The sequence below is a fragment of the Protopterus annectens genome, chromosome 14.part0 (genome assembly GCF_019279795.1).
Source record: "Protopterus annectens isolate FY-2018-M chromosome 14.part0, PAN1.0, whole genome shotgun sequence".
Taxonomy (NCBI): Eukaryota; Metazoa; Chordata; order Ceratodontiformes; family Protopteridae; genus Protopterus; species Protopterus annectens.
In genome coordinates this window covers 1002972875-1002996942 of record NC_056748.1, presented here as the reverse complement: position 1 = coordinate 1002996942, position 24068 = coordinate 1002972875, and the positions used below count along the sequence as shown (strand labels likewise).

At 36.7% G+C, this 24068-nt stretch overlaps 1 protein-coding gene across 1 annotated transcript in view; it reads right to left on the bottom strand.

Annotated features, from left to right (window-relative positions):
- The window catches only part of JAKMIP3 (Janus kinase and microtubule interacting protein 3), a 1929353-nt gene that overhangs the window by 259482 nt on the left and 1645803 nt on the right, over window positions 1–24068 (bottom strand). The window contains exons 24-25 of the mRNA XM_044056811.1: window positions 17603–18679; window positions 6547–6648 (exon numbers count right to left, since the gene is read on the bottom strand). The gene's annotated coding sequence lies outside the window, so the exon portion shown is untranslated. The remainder of the gene's footprint in view (window positions 1–6546; window positions 6649–17602; window positions 18680–24068) is intronic.

Here is a 24068-nt window from a genome sequence, read left to right as displayed (position 1 = left end):
CCAACTCAAATGGTCTTCCTCAGAACTAAAGGAGAGTGCATAATCTCACAATTTAAAAATGTTTTGGCGCCAAAAGATTTTCAAAAATTTAAAGATATACTGCAGTACACATAAAATATCACGTTCGTCATGTCAGAGCATCTGTTCATAATAATAATATAACCCCGTAAAAGCTAAAAGCTAGACATTAACATCCTGACAAACTACTTAATTACATCAAAGTGGTGCAATGTAATGGGTGATGTGCAAACTGTGATATAATATAATATAAATTGAAATCAATGTAATATGAAACAATGTATGTTGAAGTCAAAGGCATATGCTTTTTTGCACGTATCGCATTTATGTAAGCTAGTTACAGTTGGTAGAATAACAGGATGTGTATTAAAATGCATTTTCTAAATGATATGAAATCTGAAACTCAAATTTATAACATTATTTACTAATTTTATTCCTAAAATTATCCCAGTAATTTGCCAGAAAACCAAAAATTTTATGAGGAACAGACCAAACTTTTGAGGCATAAATCTAGATATTTTCCAAAAATCTGGACAGTTGAGAGGTATGTCAATGGTTTGGAATGTTGATACAGGTAGGTGGTATACTTCTCAACCTCTTAGAGCAAAAAATCTGGACAAAGCCTAAAATTATGGGGGTACAAACAGGGACAGATTTTAAATATTGGACTTACAAACTTAGAAAGTTGATAGAATAATAGGTTTTGCATTAACATGAATTTTCTGAAGGATGTGGAGTCTTAAACTAAATGTCTCTCATTATTAATGACTTCAGTCCTCAGCCGTTTGCCAGAAAAGTACAGATTTTAGGAGGAACACACCAAAATATGAGGCAAAAATATGGACATTCTGCAAATATCTGTACAGTTGAGAGGTATGGTATTGAGGAGGTAAGAGTGTGTGCATGTGTGTGTCTGTGTATGTATGTGAGTTAGGGTTAGGGTCTGGAATGACTGAAGGATGGGTGCTGTGTGTTTGTGTGTAAGTTTATGTACTTTAGTAGAAAGGTAAAGGTTATATGTAGTGTGTTGTTTGTGTGTGTTTGTGAATGTTTGTGTGTGTGAGTCTGTCTAGTTTAGTGGCAGTGTTACAGGAAGGTTTTAATGATGTTAAGGTATAGGATTAGGGTTGGAGGAAGGGAGAGCATTAGGGGTTGGGTTAGCATCTATTGCAAAGGGTGTGCAGGGGACGGAGTGAGTGTGAGTGTGTGTGTGTGTGTGTGTGTGTGTGTGTGTGTGTGTGTGTGTGTGTGTGTGTGTGTGTGTGTGTGTGTGTGTGTGTGTGTGTGTGTGTGTGTGTGCGCACGTGAATACACACACACACACACACACATAAATATATATATATATTTTTCTATTTTATATATTTATTTATATATATATATATATATATATATATATATATATATATATATATATATATATATATATATAGGAGAAGAGAGGGAAACTGAGGAAAACTCAATACTCTCCTTCTTGTTCTTCTCTAAGTCTGACGGCCATAACAGATCACCATTAATCCTTTCAGTTTGATGCTCTGTGTGTCAACAACCCATGCAGTAATAAACAGCAAATGTCCCAAATGGAGAACATGTAATGACCCATGCAGTAATAAACAGCAAAGGTCCCAAATGGAGATCATGTAACGACCCATGCAGTAATAAACAGCAAAGGTCCCAAATGGAGAACATGTAACGACCCATGCAGTAATAAACAGCAAAGGTCCCAAAAGGAGAACATGTAACGACCCATGCAGTAATAAACAGCAAAGGTCCCAAATGGAGAACATGTAACGACCCATGCAGTAATAAACAGCAAAGGTCCCAAATGGAGAACAGGTAACGACCCATGCAGTAATAAACAGCAAAGGTCCCAAATGGAGAACATGTAACGACCAATGCAGTAATAAACAGCAAAGGTCCTAAATGGAGAACATGTAATGACCCATGCAGTAATAAATAGCAAAGGTCCCAAATGGAGAACATGTAACGACCCATGCAGTAATAAACAGCAAAGGTCCCAAATGGAGAACATGTAACAACCCATGCAGTAATAAACAGTAAAGGTCCCAAATGGAGAACATGTAACGACCCATGCAGTAATAAACAGTAAAGGTCCCAAATGGAGAACATGTAACGACCCATGCAGTAATAAACAGCAAAGGTCCCAAATGGAGAACATGTAACGACCCATGCAGTATTTAACAGCAAAGATCCCAAATGGAGAACATGTAACGACCCATGCAGTAATAAACAGTAAAGGTCCCAAATGGAGAACATGCAATGATCCATGCAGTAATAAACAGCAAAGGTCCCAAATGGAGAACATGTAACGACCCATGCAGTAATAAACAGCAAAGGTCCCAAATGGAGAACATGTAACGACCCATTCAGTAATAAACAGCAAAGGTCCCAAATGAAGAACATGTAACGACCCAAGCAGTAATAAACAGCAAAGGTCCCAAATGGAGAACATGTAACGACCCATGCAGTAATAAACAGTAAAGGTCCCAAATGGAGAACATGTAATGACCCATGCAGTAATAAACAGCAAAGGTCCCAAATGAAGAACATGTAACGACCCATGCAGTAATAAACAGCAAAGGTCCCAAATGGAGAACATGTAACAACCCATGCAGTAATAAAGAGCAAAGGTCTCAAATGGAGAACATGTAACGACCCATGCAGTAATAACCAGCAAAGGTCCCAAATGGAGAACATGTAACGACCCATGCAGTAATAAACAGCAAAGGTCCCAAATGGAGAACATGTAACGACCCATGCAGTAATAAACAGCAAAGGTCCCAAATGGAGAACATGTAATGACCCATGCAGTAATAAACAGCAAAGGTCCCAAATGGAGAAAGTGTAACGACCCATGCAGTAATAAACAGCAAAGGTCCCAAATGGAGAACATGTAACGACCCATGCAGTAATAAACAGCAAAGGTCCCAAATGGAGAACATGTAATGACCCATGCAGTGATAAACAGTAAAGGTCCCAAATGGAGAACGTGTAACAACCCATGCAGTAATAAACAGCAAAGGTCCCAAATGGAGAACATGTAACGACCCATGCAGTAATAAACAGCGAAGGTCCCAAATGGAGAACATGTAACGACCCATGCAGTAATAAATAGCGAAGGTCCCAATTGGAGAACATGTAACGACCCATGCAGTAATAAACAGCAAAGGTCCCAAATGGAGAACATGTTAAGACCCATGCAGTAATAAACAGCAAAGGTCCCAAATGGAGAACATGTAACGACCCATGTAGTAATAAACAGCAAAGGTCCCAAATGGGAGAACATGTAACGACCCATGCAGTAATAAACAGCAAAGGTCCCAAATGGAGAACATGTAAGGACCCATGCAGTAATAAACAGCAAAGGTCTCAAATGGAGAACATGTAACGACCCATGCAGTAATAAACAGCAAAGGTCCCAAATGGAGAACATGTAATGACCCATGCAGTAATAAACAGCAAAGGTCCCAAATGGAGAACATGTAACGACCCATGCAGTAATAAACAGCAAAGGTCCCAAATGGAGAACATGTAACGACACATACAGTAATAAACAGCAAAGGTCCCAAATGGAGAACATGTAACGACCCATGCAGTAGTAAACAGCTAAGGTCCCAAATGGAGAACATGTAACGACCCATGCAGTAATAAACAGCAAAGGTCCCAAATGGAGAACATGTAATGACCTATGCAGTAATAAACAGCAAAGGTCCCAAATGGAGAACATGTAACGACCCATGCAGTAATAAACAGCAAAGGTCCCAAATGGAGAACATGTAATGACACATGCAGTAATAAACAGTTAAGGTCCCAAATGGAGAACATGTAATGACCCATGCAGTAATAAACAGCAAAGGTCCCAAATGGAGAACATGTATCGACCCATGCAGTAATAAACACTAAAGGTCCCAAATGGAGAACATGTAATGACCCATGCAGTAATAAACAGCAAAGGTCCCAAATGGAGAACATGTAACGACCCATGCAGTAATAAACAGCAAAGGTCCCAAATGGAGAACATGTAATGACCCATGCAGTAATAAACAGCAAATGTCCCAAATGGAGAACATGTAACGACCCATGCAGTAATAAACAGCAAAGGTCCCAAATGGAGAACATGTAACGACCCATGCAGTAATAAACAGCAAAGGTCCCAAATGGAGAACATGTAACGACCCATGCAGTAATAAACAGCAAAGGTCCCAAATGGAGAACATGTAATGACCCATGCAGTAATAAACAGTAAAGGTCCCAAATGGAGAACATGTAATGACCCATGCAGTAATAAACAGCAAAGGTCCCAAATGGAGAACATGTAACGACCCATGCAGTAATAAACAGCAAAGGTCCCAAATGGAGAACATGTAACGACCCATGCAGTAATAAACAGCAAAGGTCCCAAATGGAGAACATGTAACGACCCATGCAGTAATAAACAGCAAAGGTCCCAAATGGAGAACATGTAACGACCCATGCAGTAATAAACAGCTAAGGTCCCAAATGGAGAACATGTAACGACCCATGCAGTAATAAACAGCAAAGGTCCCAAATGGAGAACATGTAACGACCTATGCAATAATAAACATCAAAGGTCCCAAATGGAGAACATGTAACGACCCATGCAGTAATAAACAGTAAATGTCCCAAATGGAGAACATGTAACGACCCATGCAGTAATAAACAGTAAAGGTCCCAAATGGAGAACATGTAATGACCCATTCAGTAATAAACAGTAAAGGTCCCAAATGGAGAACATGTAATGACCCATGCAGTAATAAACAGTAAAGGTCCCCAATGGAGAACATGTAACGACCCATGCGGTAATAAACAGCAAAGGTCCCAAATGGAGAACATGTAATGACCCATTCAGTAATAAACAGCAAAGGTCCCAAATGGAGAAGGTGTAACGACCCATGCAGTAATAAACAGCAAAGGTCCCCAAATTGAGAACGTGTAATGACCCATGCAGTAATAAACAGCAAAGGTCCCAAATGGAGAACATGTAACGACCCATGCAGTAATAAACAGCAAAGGTCCCAAATGGTGAACATGTAACGACCCATGCAGTAATAAACAGCAAAAGTCCCAAATGGAGAACATGTAACGACCCATGCAGTAATAAACAGCAAAGGTCCCAAATGGAGAACATGTAACGACCCATGCAGTAATAAACAGCAAAGATCCCAAATGGAGAACATGTAACGACCCATGCAGTAATAAACAGCAAAGGTCCCAAATGGAGAACATGTAATGACCCATGCAGTAATAAACAGCTAAGGTCCCAAATGGAGAACATGTAACGACCCATGCAGTAATAAACAGTAAAGGTCCCAAATGGAGAACATGTAACGACCCATGCAGTAATAAACAGTAAAGGTCCCAAATGGAGAACATGTAACGACCCATGCAGTAATAAACAGCAAAGTTCCCAAATGGAGAACATGTAACGACCCATGCAGTAATAAACAGTAAAGTTCCCAAATGGAGAACATGTAACGACCCATGCAGTAATAATCAGCAAAGGTCCCAAATGGAGAACATGTAACGACCCATGCAGTAATAAACAGTAAAGGTCCCAAATGGAGAACATGTAACGACCCATGCAGTAATAAACAGTAAAGGTCCCAAATGGAGAACATGTAACGGCCCATGCAGTAATAAACAGCAAAGGTCCCAAATGGAGAACATGTAACGACCCATGCAGTAATAAACAGCAAAGGTCCCAAATGGAGAACATGTAACGACCCATGCAGTAATAAACAGCAAAGGTCCCAAATGGAGAACATGTAACGACCCATGCAGTAATAAACAGCAAAGGTCCCAAATGGAGAACATGTAACAACCCATGCAGTAATAAACAGCAAAGGTCCCAAATGGAGAACATGTAATGACCCATGCAGTAATAAACAGCAAAGGTCCCAAATGGAGAACATGTAACGACCCATGCAGTAATAAACAGCAAAGGTCCCAAATGGAGAACATGCACATCTTTCATGAATGTTGGACTACAGAAATCATTACTGGTTTCATAAATGCAAGTTTTTGGTGGCTGATTTATTATTCAATCGGTTTTCCATTCTTCCTCTTCTAGCTCTTTCTTCTGTGGTGTGTCCCTGGAGTTAAGATAAATGATGCACCTTTGTGTACAATTGTGCCCTATCTGTAGTTCATAGGTTCGTGGATTAGTACTAGGCTAACTGCCCTTGTGGGCCATTTTAAACCTAGCCAATTAACCCATGTGATAATCAAACCCTGTACCTTGTGTCTGTAAGGCAAATATCTTAACCATTATATCAATCCCTATATACAGAGTGACTTTACTGGTTCTACTTTATAGTGTTGTGAGAAAATCAGCTCCAGAGCAACTGGTGTGCAACTATTACAGAAACAATAAATGAATAACTAAAAACATTAATGTGACATGCAAAGCCAAAGGGGAATATTCCAAGATTTGAGCTACTAATGTCACTGCCTGTTTCTGCTATTAACAAAGAAAAATATAGATACCTTCCAGAGAGAGCAGTAAAGCGGTTATACTGCTAAGGCTGTAGAAAACTCGATGCTCTGATGATCTCCTTTCCTTCTCAGTTTCACGGTTACATTCTATAACTGAATCAAATATATTTATTAGAAATGTTGTGGAGTTTTTTTAATATAAAACTGACTACTGAATTAAGATAAGTATGTATTCATTTGCATAGTTTGATGCAAGAAGTCAGGCTATAACTGAAAATGTTTGCTCTTGTGAATATTGCAGAAGCCATCTTTATGGCAACTTACTCAATTCATGAAGGCATTTCTGTGCCCAAGCAGGAGTCAGTAACTGACTAATGTCTATCACTTTGCCAAATTAGTTAAACTCAACTCTGAAAATACAAAAGCTCAGTAATTCACATTTCACAAATTGCAGATGCAAAACAGTGATTTTTAAAGTGCTGAACAGTTCTGACAAAGATTCACAAGTAAAGCTTCTAAATGTACAAGTAGTTAAATATAAGTAAGTTATTTTTGTCGAGGTGGACTGCAGCCATTTATATAGTGAGATGTGCCCTCAACATTCTTACAAAAAAGTCTGTTAACTGTATTTCCACTAAGCGCACATAATTTTCAAAGTTTTGCAATTTGAAAATGGGATAGCTGTTTATTTTCCATGCACTTCAAATGTAATTATCTATAGAAACAGTTTAATAAACACTTTTTGAATTCTGTCCAAATTGTAGCAAGCACTGATTATAGTGATAATTATTCCTATAAATAAATCAGTTTACTTTCCTCAGCAAACCCTGTGCCTATACTTTTTTTTTGTACTACATTCTTACAATATAACAAGAGATTATTACCTCATCTGGCATACTATATTTCTAGACTATTTCATGCTATTTCAGCTACTCTGAAATGAAAAAAAGTGACAATACAGCAGTCTGGCAGACAGTGCAGGGTGGCACAGTAGTGTAGAAGGAAGCATTGTTGCCTCTCAGCAAGAGCTTCTGCTGTTCATTTCTCAGCGGAGGTGCCTTTGTATGAGTCTGTCTGTCTTCCCTGTGTTTACTTGTATTTTCTCCAGGCACTTTGGATTCCTCCCACACTTCAAAGTCATGTTGTAGGTGGACTGGAAACCCTAAATTGGCCATGGGTGTAAGAGTGAGTGTGCACGTGCGTGCACATGTGTGTGTGTGTGTGTGTGTGTGTGTGTGTGTGTGTGTGTGCATGTACTATGGAAGAACAACCGCAGTAGGGCTATCTACCTAGCTGACTTGATGATAGTCACTTTTGATGTGACACCACAACTCCTTCTACAAAAATGGGAAAAATGTGGTTGTGAATGTGTGGATGGATGAATACTGCAATATCCAAAATGAAAAAAACTTGGTATTAGACTAGGTTCAGTATCTAGTACAAAGCATAAATTTAAAACCTACCTCCTACAGGGATACATCCCATAAGTGTACAGCATCTATAGACTCACAGAGATTTGGGATGTATCCTTGCAGGAGTTGCTACACCTGTAGTTATATACATGAGGGTTTTAGTTATAGACAACCGCAGGTAGGTTTTTTGATTGAATGTAAGTTCTATGCTGACTGTAAAACTTGAAGCATAGTTTATTTTAGTTATTGCCAAGTGTGCAATGTTTTTTATATTGGGAAGACTAATCCCTCATTTAAAGAGCATATTTTGGAACATTTTAGGTATATTAGAAATAAGAAGGAGAGTAGTGGTTTGGCACGACATGTTAAGAGTGAAGGTTCACAGCACACATTTATGTGTTTTGTACTGGAAGTCTTATCTGAGAACATTAGAGGTGGTGATTTAAGGAATAAGACTGAATTGGCTGAACAAAAATTAATTATTCAGTTCAGATCTGACAAACCAGCAGGCATTAATGATGCTGTTACATTAAAACCTTTTTTTCATGCACGCACTTTGAAATATTAATGAATAATAGAAGTTTTACTATAGGTTAGTCACTGATATTTCCTAATATTTTTTATATATTTTTTATGTTCTGTGTATTTTTGTTTTGTGCATTTTAAAATGGATTCTAGCTTTCACTGGATGTCATTAATTGTTTTTGCTGATTGTTTTAATGGTTGTATAATAAGTTAATGCGGATAGTATGTGGCAGTCTGATGAAACAATTTTATCATGAAAGCGCTTACTCCGTAATAAATATTTGTACTGAGGCTGTGTGTATCGGTATCTTGTTATTTTGTTTTAGAATACTGCAATATGCTAGCAGACAGCACAACCCAGAGAAAGAATTCATACGTCTGGTATAGAACATGCAACTGACAATCACGCTGTAATTATATAACAATTGCTTGGGTAACCACCATTTTTGAGGTTTATGCTTTAAGCAATACCATTTTATTGTATTTATTTATTTTAGATAAAGGAAACATAACTTTTCATCTTGAACAACAGACTACTGTTTATGGGTTTATGGGGACTAAGTTTTCGGAAAAATATGGTAAATTCTACTTTTTAGTTGTGTGTCATGTTTCATTTTCTTCTTCATTGCTTGATCTCTTGATAGAAAAAGAATACCTTGATAATTTCTAGTACACTTTGCTTACATACTAGGTTTCAGTAAAAAAGATTCAATACAGTAACATTCCTCACTTCTTGTGAATGTTATTCCATTCCAGATCATAAAGCTTGTAATCTAGTAATTTCTAGCTAACAAGTTTTGCAGTAAAATTGAAAAGATAAAACTGCAATTTGTAGTTACTTTGCATTTAATTAAAGGTCACCTACCACTCATAGATCAGACTGACAAGTCTATTTTTTCAGTTATCCATGAGTTTGTGCCACACTGGGCATTTAAAGTATAATTCAAAAAGAATCAATCACCAGGACTTCTGTGATGGTGTTGTAGAGAAAGTATGTATTCTCAAGTCACTCACATAATCTTAAAGTTATTTTGTTGATTTTTTTTTTAAATTATTATAGACTTGCTATTTTGATTTCATGATACGACAAGAAGATTATTAAATGGCTAGCTTGGGTAAAAGAATAAACTTTGAATGAAAGCAGACATATAGAGACTACTAACAATGAAAGGAGATAATCTAGCAACTGAAAATCAGGTGTGACGGTTGATGGATCATCAGCCAGATGATTTACAAGGAAAAGCAGGTGTGGATCTGCCCTGGGTTAAACTAGTAGATGTTTTGTAAAAGTTTGATAAGCAAGTGGATGAACAGTTTGCCAGTAATGTTGCTGAAACCAAGGTGGGAGAAGCAAAATGCTTAACACTATAAACATGCAAGTAGTTTCTAGTCAAAAGTTGCAGAAAGTGGGCCAGAATATAAATAAGAAATATGATTATATGATCACAGTGAGAATTTTTTACTGAAAAGAAAGACTGGGAGTGTTAAAATGTTCTATATTATAAATGTCCTGGTAAAGGAAGAAGGGCAGGGATGTGAAGCTATGCTGTAGGATAAATTGCTGAGTTGTCTAAGTAATCACAAGACAACTGCAGAACGTCATAAAGTAAAAACACACGCAAACCTCTAAAATATAAAAAGAACCATGTGAAATCATGTCAAAACTTTAATGGCAAAGCTTTCGGAAAAGATCCTTCATCAGTACAACAAGTTAATCTAAGAACACATTTAAATACAACAGTAAATCAGTCACATGGTATCACACAGCCAATCAAAATTTAAAAACAATAATTATTATTTAAAAAAAAAAATCTGCTTACATTTTAAAATAGGTTTTAAAGAGACCATTCGATTTATACCAAGAACATGATCCCCATTCAAACACAATATCCTGCAAGTGGCCAAATAAACAAACCCTAACGAGCTGTACTTTCACAATACTTTTCAACACAAACTTAACAGGCATGCTTCCCCTATTGGGATATTTATTTTTATTCTATATAAAACACGTCATGTTTTATAAGCGATTTGATGATGACATCTTTTTTGTCTGGGATGGTACTATGGATGAGGTTCAAGCCTTTGTGGACATGTTAGAGAATTCAACTAATTATTTGTCTTTTTCTCTGCACTACTCTGATGACATTATTGATTTTTCAGACATTACTATGAGCAAAGATATGTTAGGTAACATGTCCACTAAAATGTATAGGAAACCATGCAGGAAAAATAACATCTTATACTGTTCTAGTATGCATCCATCCCACGTTATTAGGAATGTGGTTAAAAATCAGGTTCTTAGGTGCATGAGATTGCATACTAATGCTGACTCTTTACAGCAAGCTGCAACAGTGCTAAAGGCAGATCTACTGAAGTGGGGCTATAAGGGCAGTGAGATAGATAAGGAAATTAGAGAACTGAATACATCGGCTGGTTGCTGTGTCTTTCGGCTTTTCCCAGTTAGGGGTCGCCACGGCAGAACTCCGGTCCGCTAATGATTGGCAGTAGATTTTTACATGCCGAGTTGCCAGCTCTGACACACAACCTTCAACGAAGGTATGCCCATTCACGCATGTCTCCACACAGAAGACGCTCTAGCTGAGAATCAAACAGGACAACATCTTACTGTGAGGTGACAACACTACCGCAGCACCACCACCGCAGTGTTAAAGTAAAACCCTACTTCTCTGACAGCTCCTCAAGTATAGTGAGGGACACAGAGGCTAACAGCACTAAGGGTGCAAATAGGGTCTGTTTGACCTATTCAGCAGAGGTTAATAAAGTCTGTGAAGTCATAAAGAAAAATTGGTCCATCCTGATGACTGACCCCTCTATTAGTGAACATAGAGAACCAGTTCCTAAGTTTTGTTTTAAAAATACCAAGAAATTGAAACAGCAAATCTGTTATAAACACACTGAACCTTATAGGCACCTTACCTTCCAGCATAAGGGCACTCATGCATGCCGGTCTTGCAAGGCATGCAGTTATATATGGTTTACACACTTGATTATGCATCCATTAAGTATGGAACCTATGCATTTGTCCTTTTATGCAGATTGTTGTACGAAAAATTTGGTCTATATGGCTAAGTGTAATGGATGTGATTCATTTTATATAGGGAAGACATCATCTTCTTTCGGCTGTTGCTGTTAGGGGTCACCACAGCGGATCATCTGTTTCCATTTCTTCCTGTTCTCTGCATCTTGCTCTGTCATACCAACCACCTGCATGCCCTCTCTCACCACATGCATAAACCTTATCTTAGGCCTTCCTCTTTTCCTGTTACCTGGTAGCTTCATCCTTAGCATCTTTTTCCCAATATACTCAGCATCCCTCCTCAGCACATGTCCAAACCAACGTAATATTGCCTCTCTGGCTTTGTCTCCAAACCTTCCAACCTGGGCTGACCCTCTAATATACTTATTCCTAATCCTGTCCACCCTTGTCACACCCAGTGCAAATCTTAAGATCTTTAACTCTGCCATATCCAGCTCTAACTCCTGCCTTTTTGTCAATGCCACTGTCTCCAACCCATCTAACATAGCTGCTCTCACTACCCTCTTGTAGACTTTCTCTTTCACTCTTACTGGTACTCGTCTATCACAAATCACTCCTGACACTCTTCTCTACCCACTCCATCCTGCCTGAAATCTTTTCTTCACCTCTCTTCCACACTCACCGTTACTCTGAACTATTGATCCCAAGTATTTAAACTCATCCACCTTCGCCACCTATACTCCTTGCATCCTCACCATTCCTCTATCCTCCCTCTCATTCATGCACTTATATTCTGTCTTAGTCCTTCTGACCTTCATTCCTCTTCTCTCTAGAGCATATCTCCATCTCTCCAGGGTCTCCTCCACCTGTTCTCTACTCTCACTACAGATCACAATGTCATCTGCAAACATCATAGTCCACGGGGACTCCTGTCTGATCTCGTCTGTCAACCTGTCCATCACCATTGCAAATAAGAAAGGGCTCAGAGCTGATCCTTGATGTAACCCCACCTCCACCTTAAACACATCCATCACTCCCACTGCAGACCTCACCACTGTCACACTACCCTCGTACATATCCTATTCCACTCTTACAAACTTTTCTGACACTCCTGACTTCCTCATACAATACCACAACTCCCCTCTAGGCACCCTGTCATATGCTTTCTCTAAGTCTACAAAAACACAATGCAACTCCTTCTGACCTTCTCTGCACTTCTCCATCAACACTCCCAGAGCAAATATTGTATCTGTAGTGCTCTTTCCTGGCATTAAAACCATACTGCTGATCACTAATCATCACGTCCCTTCTTAACCTAGCTTCCACTACTCTTTCCCATAACTTCATGCTGTGACTGATCAGTTTAATCCCTCTGTAGTTACTACAGCTCTGCACATCACCCTTACTCTTAAAAATCGGTACCAAAACACTTTTTCTAGGGAAGACAAATCGTATGTTTAAGGACAGGATTCTGCAGCATCAGAGTGATATACGAAATAATAAATTAACAAATGCATTAGCGAAACATGTATTTGAAGATGATATGAGTCACAGCTTTAAGTTCTTGGTACTATGGAAATTAAATGAAAGTTTAAGGGAAGGGGATTTGAGTAATGAGACTGAACTTGCTGAGTTAAAATGGATTGTCACCTTTAAAGCATATGTGCCACCTGGTTTGAATAGCACTGTTGGTTTAAAGCCTCTCCTAAAGAAGAGAGGCTTAGTTCATTGATAAGTATCAGCACCCAACAATTTTAACTGTTTTTAATTAACTGAAAGCTTTTTGTATTTAAAGGCCTGTTTTCTCATACTGTATGTTAATGTCTGAAGAAGCGAGCAATCCTGAAAGCACTTACCTGTTTTTATTTGTTTTTTGGAATTAAAGTGTTCTTACTCTCAGTATTGGGCATCTTTTTGTTTGCTGAACTTTGTTTTTGGATATCCCAGATTCCACTATGTTCTTTTGCTGCAGTCTTTTATAATTATATCAAAGTTATTTTCTAATCCCAACAATGCTTGGTATTCAGTCAAATTATAAAATGTGCACAATGAACACCTTTCATATAATTCATGGAACTGTCTTTCACAAATATCATGAAATGCAGTAATTACAGGATGACTAACAGGAATAAAAATACTAGATCTCTTGTTCATTATTGGAAAAGCACTCGTAGAAGCACCAAAGCTCAATTTCAAGTTCAAGTTACGGCAAAATATCTTTAAATCAGTTAAAACATTGGTCAAAGCATCAGTCCTTGAAGGAATAAACTTTGTACCTTTATTAAGAAATGTAATTTCATAATCCTTAAGAGAATAAGAGCTCAAATTAACCACTGAACCAAAAATAGTGGATCCTAACATTTGGTGTAATTTCACGTTTGTGGACGTCGATGGTAGCTTCCTTCTCCCGTCCTCACCTGGATCTGAGACGGCCCTTGGGAACACCCTCTCTGCTGCACTTTTACCTCCGCCGGTACCTTTGGATTTATCACCATGGAGACTCCGTGAGAATCCCTAGAACTTGAAGTAGTTTTTAGGGTAGCAATGAAAGCAGAAATAGGCTGTTGATCTAGCTCCTGGGGAACTGCAGTAGAAGTTGAAGGAATAGCAGAGTTTATAGAATCATTACCCACATGATTAACAGAAACTGCAGCAGTTGAAAATTCATCCAAATCATACATAGAGGGTTGCTTAGCCTTATCTGAAACATGCTTATCATTGGCAACAGAGCTATTACTTTCCATTCTCCTTTTGTCATTCGGCCATAAGAAAATGTGACCAGAACGGAAGTCCGCAATGTCCCTTTCAAGTATATATTGCTTTTGCCATTGTAGTTTCATATCATAGATGGACAAACGCTCATGCATGAGTTCATACTCAGTTACACAGTCTGAAAAAAACAGAGGAATTGAGCAGTTCATTCTCCATCTTAACTATTCCTTTCTGCAATTCTTGTTCAATGTCACTGAAAAAGCCATTCATTAAGGACATATAATCCAAACTTAATTTTATACTGAGCTCTTGCCACTTTTTTAAGAGAACAGGGTAAGTATTTTTATATGAAGGCATCTTTATAATACGCAATGCATGCTAAGTTTGTGTTTAAAAGTATTGTGAAAGCACAGTTCCCTAGGGTTTGTCATTTAAACAGTGATGATGCCCATCTTTTGATTCAGCTTAGGGAAATGATGAAAGATTGTATTGAAAAAGGCTATGATGGACATATGTTAGAAAGTATTTATTACAATGTTTTAACAGAAAGGAAAAATAGATTAAAACCTTATTTTACTTCCACACCTTCTTGTGTTGGTTCTGGTGAAAGAATTAATGATAAGTTATTTTATGTTACAACATTTAATAGGATTAGTAAGGAAATAGAAGCCATAATAAAGGATAATTGGTGTATTTTATTGTCTCTTCCTGAGTTAGCTAAATATATTAAGCCCTTCCCTTGTTTTTCATATAAAAATTGTCCATATTTGAAAAGGCGACTTTGTTATACAGACTTTCATCAGCAATCAAAAGTTATATCGAGCAAGAATGGAACTGTTCCATGTTATAATTGTTCGTGTTGTGCTGATATTAATAAAGATGAAAGCTTTAAACATCCAATTACTAACAGGACATATTATGTTAAGAATTATGCTACTTGTAACACTAGCAATATTGTTTGTTTGTCCACTTGCAGGACTTGTCCTGCATTTTATGTGGGAAAATTGACTTGGAAATTAAGAGAGAGAATGGTGGAGCATAGGTCTGAGATACGCAGGGGGGTTGTGACAAATGCTTTGGCTCAACATATTAATGAAAATGATTGTACTCATGTTTTTACATTTAGGGTTTTAGATCTGGTTTTTAGAGACCTACGAGGTGGAGATTTTACTAATAAATTAGAGATAAAGGAATTTGAGTGGATATTGCGTTTGAATGCGGATCATGTTCCTAGTATAAATCAAATAGTCTCTTTAAAACTTATTTTAAAATAATAAGCAGATTTGTTTAGAATAATAATTATTGTTTTTAAATTTTGATTGGCTGTGTGATACCATGTGACTGATTTACTATTGTATTGAAATGTGTTCTTAGATTAACTTGTTTTATCCGAAAGCTTTGCCATTAAAGTTCTGACGTTGTGATTTCACGTGGTTCTTTTTATATTTTAGAATTGTCTAAGTAAAATATGGGACAGATAAACATTGTGCACTTTCACAGACTATTTGATCCTGATCCATCAGGAATAATAAGATAGATTTATGGTTTATTTATAATTCTTTCATTTTGTAATGTTGTGATTGTTCTTCAGAAGTTTCTTGATGTAAATAACTCTATACTTTGCATGCCATTGTCATTATGTTTGGACTAGCACACTATGGAGCATTTTTTTCAACTTATTTCTGGGTGGAATACTACTTACTAAAAACCATGGTTACTTTAGTCAGGATTCTTTCATGTATGGAATAAATAATGGTCTTAAACTGCAATGAAGTAGTCTACACGTAGGATGAGTTTTACAATATGGAATATTAATGGCTTAACTAATTCCATCAAAACTAGGGAGTTTTCATATCTGAGAAAACTATAACCACAGACAATTGATAGTTTCATTGCAAGAGACACATTTTAATGTCCAGGATGATGATGATGCTTTAAATAAGAGGTCACTGGTCTTGAGGAGCAGCTTTATCATTCGCTGGACCAAAGAGGACAGGAGTGGTATTTTTGGCCACATGGAATTGCTTTTAATGGTGGATGATATATTATTATACATAAATGGTTATGTAGTACTTAACAGGTATCCAGGTATAAATTCCATCACAGTACATAGTGTGCACACATGTACAGGTTCAAATCAGAAAGAATTTTGAAGAGTAATGAAGGGAATATTTGAGTTTCAGGACAGCATTGCCCCATATATTTTGGAGATTGGAATACAATAATAACAGGTCAATATTTTAAATATTGAAAACTTAAATTCTGACGTGTAAGCAATCAACCTTGTAAAAGAAATCTTGAAGAAAGTTGACATGTACCACTCCAAAAGTTTTTAGTTTCTCTTATTCTCGGACAAGGATATCTTCTTCAGTTTGACTGAGTGGACTTTTTGTATATATCACATTATTAGGTGTAAAGAAAAACTGTTTATGAAAAATAATTGCAACTAGTCATTAAATATATATATATATATATATATATATATATATATATATATATATATATATATATATATATATATACACCTTTATTGTTTCTGAATTTGAATAAAGAAAATGTCTGAATTTTATCAAGTTAACAACGTAAGGATTTATATAAGGACTAGAAATCTATGGGAATGATTTTTTTTAATTGTATTGCTTCCCACTAGCAATTACATTGTATGTAAGTGTAAGCCAATGGCTGACAATATCCCATGTTGGTACAATAAACTGTGTGCAGTGGAGCATAGCTTTGAAGCTCTTACCTCAAGAATCAGAAATAAAGCTAACTACAAAGAGGCATGAAAGACAAAAATCAAGAACTGTTTTATAATGTTAACATAATAAAAAGATTTCATTAGCATGCATTTTCTGAATATAGAAAGCCTGGAACTCAAATTTTATATTTATTTACTGACTGCAATTTTCAACCATTTGCTGGGAAAAAACACACCATACATTTTATCAGGACAAAACAAAAATTTAAGACAAAGTCAAGATCAGAAACAGTGAGAGTGTGCAGTTCAGGTCTTTGGATGGCTTGTGTTATGTATAACATCATTAAATGTGGCCCCTAACTAATAAGCTTTTCTCAGTATTATAGAAATTCAGGTAGGCATGATTCTTCTATTATGACTAATTTTACTGACTCTCTAATAGACTTCCTTTTAATTAATCTTGTACTTTCTATTTGCCTTTCCTGACTCTCTAATGGACATCCTGTTAAATTAATCTTGTAATTTCTATTTGCCACATCAATAGGTATGTAACACCATGCACTGTGTAAAATTCCATTTAAAAATAAAACTAAAAGTAGCTAGATGTACACTTGCCCTATAAGACTGCTATGGAAACATCAGATTATATTTTAGCATAGAGGTTAACACTGCACATTAAATATTGTTGTAATGCATTGTAAATTCTGCATGGATATTCAATATGTTTATTGTGATTATGCATCTATTAAATATATTTCTTACCTGCCATTTAGTCTTTCCAGGGTTGCTTATTGTATACCGGTTGGAGATTTTTCAAATTTATATTCTTATAGCAGTGGTAGTAGTACATTCTTTGCCTGAGTTCAGTAAACTCTTTAGCATTTCATAGTGTATCCTTATGCTGATTAAGTATCCACAGCCACAGTTGCATAATAAGTCAGTTTTCTTCTTCTTAAATCCTTCTTCAGCTGTAAAATCCAGCATGCAGCACCATGGAAAATCAGTTTCATGTATTCTGAGTGGCAATTTGGGTATACATGAAGTTTATCTTATATACAAATCAACAGTTGTGGTGGATAGCTGTGGCATTTTGGGATCAAAATCATTAATTGTGTCATGAAGTATAGTGGTAGGAACCCTTTCTCTTCCTGGCCCTAGAAATCAATGTTGTGGTAATACACGTAATTGATTTGTGTCCCATTTCTACAAACAGTGGTTTGATCTCAGTTGTGCAGCTTGGGTTCCTCGGAAGGAAATAATAAAATAACATACTAGAGGTATCTCTGGTCCATGTCCTTGCCAGCCCCATTCATTAGTTTAGTTTTGTGCTGTTAAAGTCTTAATTCTCAGATAATACTTAAAATAACTGTGAAGAAGGTACAGATGTGAATTGAATGGATGAAAATGTTGCTTCCTTATAGAAGCAGATGTACAAACTACCTGCTTGGCAGGGATATTTTAAACATAATTTTATTTTCATTATTTATTAATCTTAGATAAAGCTATATATATATATTTTTTTTTCTTTAAAGCAGCATGTGTTAGGTCTTCTGAAGAGAAAGCATATGACTCACATGAGGAGAAGACATTTAACAGTTCTGCTTCTTTTTTAGTGTCTGTTTACCTTTCTCACTTGCTCTTTGTCAAACATTTACTTGTGGTCTTCTTTATACAAAACAGAACTGCTGCAGAAATCCATCTTCCAAGATTCCTCCGCTGAGAACAGCATAAAGCCATGTTTTCACAGTTATACTGTACTTCTTCTTCCAGTTTCTGTTTCCCATTGAAAACCAATATCTTTGTTTCAACAAGAAAATCTTTGCTTCTTGTTTTAGTTGTCTGAAAACAAGAAATAAGGAACAACTTCATGCATATTGTAACACTGAAGATACAGCCTGCTAGCAATGCAACATTGTTTAAGATGATTCTAAAAGCTACATTTATCAAATGATTTACTAACAATTCCATTAGCTCTTTATTTTGCATTGTAAGAGAAACAGCATTATCTATGATATAAAAAGCTAAAGAATAGCGTTTGCTGCCAAGGCAAACAAAGTCAATAAGAAAGCATTAGTCAAAATGTTATAATGTTTCCATCACTATTTACCAAGTCCCCATATTTAATAGTAAAGGAGAATAGAACTAGATCATAAGTAAACATGTGAACATTCACTTACAGTTCCACAATTTTTTCCGAACAAAAGGATATGAACCTATGAGGCACTATACAAAACATCCTACTCTTTTTTCTGATGCAGCAAAATGTAAAATGTAGAAAGTTACCTAAAACTTGCAATAGTTTTTGTCAGTATAGAAGCAGCAAACATACAAAATGCAAAAGGAGGTACAATGTAACTAGAACTGAGAACAATGATTTAAAAATGTTAATGTTTCGGTCGCCACAGTGGAATTCCTGTCCTCTAATGATTGGCAGTTGGTTTTTATGGTGTTGAGTTGCCAGCACGATGCTCAACCTTCAACGAAGGCACTCCCATTCAACGCATGTCTTTCGAATGCCCACTCGACCGCAGGGAGGACATGCAGACTCACACCAGAAGGCACTCCCAACCCAAGCCGAGAATCGAAAGGGAGAGCCTTTTGCTGTGAGGCCACAATGCTACCGCTGCACCACCGTGGAATGATTTAAAAATGTTAATGAATTCTAAAAATATCAGGTTAATAAAACCTGACAAGGGGGGGTGGTATGGTTAAAAATGTTAATGAATTCTAAAAATATCAGGTTAATAAAACCTGACAAGGGGGGTGGTATGATTATTTTTAATAAAAGTGATTATTTCCATTTACATAACATGGAAACTGTGGTGGTGGTGCTGTGGTAGCGTTGCCGCCTCACAGTAAGATGTTGTCCTGTTCGATTCTCAGCTAGAGCGTCTTCTGTGTGGAGACATGCGCGAATGGGCATACCTTCGTTGAAGGTTGTGCATCAGGGCCGGCAACTTGGCACGTAAAAATCTACTGCCAATCATTAGCAGACAGGAGTTCCGCTGTGGCAACCCCTAACCGGGAAAAGCCAAAAGACACAACAACAATTTACATAACATGGAAGAAATTTTAACCAGTCATACTTATAGCCCAAGTTCCATAAATGAAATGAATGGCGCACATAGGCGTATAAGGAGCATTTTATATGATCTTTTTATTGAGCGTAGTATTGATATGGAGGAGTTAATTTACATGACTGTAATACATCCCAGGACAACTGTCCTGTTTGGAGTCCCTAAAATCCACAAAAATATTATAAAACCACCTATGAGACCCATTGTCGATGCACAAGGTTCAATAACTAATCCTATAGCCAAATACTTGGATGGAAAATTAAAATAGTTTGTTATGGCAGAATCTCACTCATGCAAAGACTATTGGGACTTTCTAAACAGGATAAAACAAGCCCAATTTGATAAAACAGATATATCAATTACTGTAGATGTAAAGGATTTATATTCTGTCATACCACTTGGGACTGGTATCGAATGGATAAATAATTTCCTGACTAAAAGGGGCTTCACACAAAGTAAAATCAACCTGTATGAACAACTGCTGGACACTGTACTTAAAAACAACTTTATAATGTTCAAATTAAATTATTCTTACAGAATGAGGGAGTAGCTATGGGTTCTCTGTGCGGAGGCCTATATGCAAATATAGTCATGTTTGTATGGGAAGAACAATACATTTTTCCATCTACATTTTTTCAGTATTGTAAGATATACCTACACTTTTTAGATGATATATTTATATTGTGGAATGGTGGAAGTACATTAATTGATGACTTTGTGAATTATATTAATCAAACTACTTCTTTTTTAAAATTTACAGCTGTTAAGGATCTTAACCAGATTTCTTACTTAGATGTTCTTTTGAGAAAATATTATGAAACTAATTTTCCATTACATCAAAAATTTTCCGCAAGGAAACCTACAGTAATAGTGTTTTGCACTACGAAAGCTGTCATCCATATATACAGAAATGTGCTGTCCTAAAGGGACAATTTGTGAGGGCAGATAGAATGGTCACTAAATGGGATGACTTCATATCTGAATGTGAACTTCTAAAAACCATATTTTTACACAGAGGTTACCCAAATTCTTTGGTGGATGATGTTATACGTTCATAGGTAGATACTAGGCTATCTGCCCTAGGGCATTTATAAGCCTAGCCAGAGTGTATTTGGCTTCCGCCTCCCTATTAGATTAGCCTACTGTGCCTCTGTAAAGTAGGTCACAGAAGGTACCCTTTTAAGATTAATTTACTGTGCCTCTGTTTAGCAGGGACACAGAAGAGATCCCAGGGGTGAATTTGTGATTTCCCATCCACGTGTCCAGATTTCACTTGAAGAGGGTCAGCGAGGGGCTACGTCTAACATGAATTGGGATTCTATTCCAGAGTGAGGGGAGCCTCTGGGAAATGAATCTGTCCCTCCAGCATGTCCTATTTATTTTTGTGCTGAGGTTTAGGTCCCTGGAGCGTGTAGCTGTGGCACCTTGTTTTTCCCAAAGGGGATGACTATACACTTTTTAGCATTTAGCTTGAGGCCGTGGCTCTGGCACCAAGCATCCGTCTCTGTGAGACCCTTTTGGAGGCTGCTTGTGTCAACTGGAGATTCGATTATGGCCCCCAGTTTGCAGTCATCTGCCAACTTTGTCAGCCATAATCTCCCCGTGTTAGCCTGAACCTCAGAGAAGTATATACCGAACAAGAGAGGTCCCAGAACTGAGCCCTGTGGGACGCCACTTGTAACTGGTTTGGATTCGGACATGGTACCTGCGATTCTGACCATGTGGGTTCTACCTCTGAGCCAGTTTGCAACCCATCTTGTGATATAGGGGTTGATATTTAAGCTGGTAAGCTTATTTATGATGTCCGAGTGGGGTATTGTGTCGAAGGCTTTTGCGAGGTCCAGGTAGGCTGTGTGGACTACCTTGCCCTCATCTATGGCTTTGGTAACTGTTTCAAAGAAATCAACTAGGTTTAAGAGGCAAGATCTGCCCTTAACAAAGCTGAATTGGGTAGGGTGGTTCGCATCAAGAGAAGTATTGGTCACTTTAAACCCTTGTTAACAAATGAAACCATTGTGCAAGAAACAATCCCTAATATTTTTATTCCAAGCAACAATGAAAATGAACATTCAACAATACCTAATGCAGAGAACAATCAGATTACTTCTACTAATAACAATAAAACTATTAATCAGAATTTTAAGTGTAGTTTTGTTACCACCTTTAATTCCAATACCTCTGCTATTAGATCTATTTTAGAGAAAAATTGGGCTTCTTTGTTGAATGATTCTTTGCTCAGGAATAAATTAGATATACATCCCCCCATTGTGTACAAAAAAGGTTACAACCTCAAGAAATGTTTTGAGACTACTTTTAATAACAACTGTCAAGGCTATATGTATAAATGTGGTCAATGTAAATTTTGTAACCTTATTTTAGAAACCTGTGGGGTTCTTGTAAATGGGCAATATGTAAAGATCATGGGTAGATTTTGTTGTTTTTCTGAAAAGGTTGTTTATTGTGCTATGTGTACCCATTGTGTGTCATTTTATGTGGGGAAAACAGAAAGGAAATTGAAAGAAAGGATGGGTGAACATCTCAGAGCTATTAGAGACAAAGTTGAAAATAACGCTTTTGCAAAACACATTTGCTTAAACCCCACACATCAGTTCAAATTCATTGTTTTAGATATTTTAAAAAACAATGATGGGGGGGAGCATGGCCAGCCCATTTAGAAAAAATGGAATTAGGGTGACAAATTCGCCTGTGCGCACATTTTTGGCAAGGCCTGAATGAATCTCTTTCCCTCAACAGCATATTAAAATTAAAATCTCTGGAGAGAGAATTTATTCTATTATTTATTTTTCCATCATCAATATTTATAATGGCTATTATACTTTATTATATTTACTACTACATTTTTATTAGTATTAGTATTAGTATTATACTTTATATTATTCACTATACTTGAGTTTTATAATATTTATACATAAAATATACACATTTATACACCGCCAAACTATGCGTGCGTTTAGTATATTGTGGTTATAACTTTTCATTATCTTAGGTTTATTTTACATTTATAACTATTTATGTAGGTATTACACGTACTCTCGGTATTTGGGTTGTTTATTATATTTATATTTTTAAGGTTTTACAATGGTTTTATAATGCAATTATTTGAGGTATATTCAGCTTATTTATACAACTACATCTTTTAGATATGCTTCAGTCTTGTGTGCCTAAGGTGGGGGGCGGGTTATTTTGCTGTCATTCTGCTGACATCATGTTTTTTGCGAAATGGACCAATAGAATTTAAAGGAGGGAATTTCAAATGGTTTTAACAGAAGGAAGTGATGCTTCTTATTGTCAGAAGAAGTTTGTCAGTGTGACAAACGAAAGCGCTTACCTGGATTATTGCTTTTTACTTATTGTACTTTGGATTATTTTAATTGAAAGGTTTTTTTTGCTGCCAGACCGGATTCTACTTTTTCATTTTACTTGGTTTTGTGTGGCTCTTATTGCAAGTTTGGAACATACAAAATGTGACCAACTCTGCATGATATTTTTTCAGTAGAATCTTTGTTATTTTATTGTGATAGTTGACAAGAATAGAAACCATTACTGGCCAAGTGTGAGGATAAAACAATGTTACATTACAGGTAATCATCAAACAAAATGTTGGTATATAGCACATTTTATTCTATTCAGACAACTGAATTAGAATAGTAAAGCATGACTGTGAAGCACCAAACTAATTCACAACAAAAGGCCAGATCCAAATAAAAAGACCATAAAATGAAAAAACAGTTTAATAAAACAAGTGGCAACACAAAGAAAACAATGCTCTAATGTCTTCTCTAGCGCTTCGGCAATGAATGCCTTCTAGGAGTACCATTTATTTGGCTCTGGCCTTTTGTCATGTATTAAATGAATTAGAAGAGCTTATTCACAGTAAACACTTGAACCATATGTGGAAACACGTCTGTATATTCTTGCACACAAGACTACAATGGAAGGCTAGAAATGAGCTACAGATTATGTATGAAAGAAAGTGCTCCGAAGGACAAACATAAATGCTGCTTAAAATGTGAAAGAAAAAGAGGTAACAAATGTGATAATAAGCAATATGATTTCTGCAAGACATTTGCAGTTCTAAACCAATGTGATTTCTGTACCATAATGGAAAACTCTGATAAGTATATAATTTG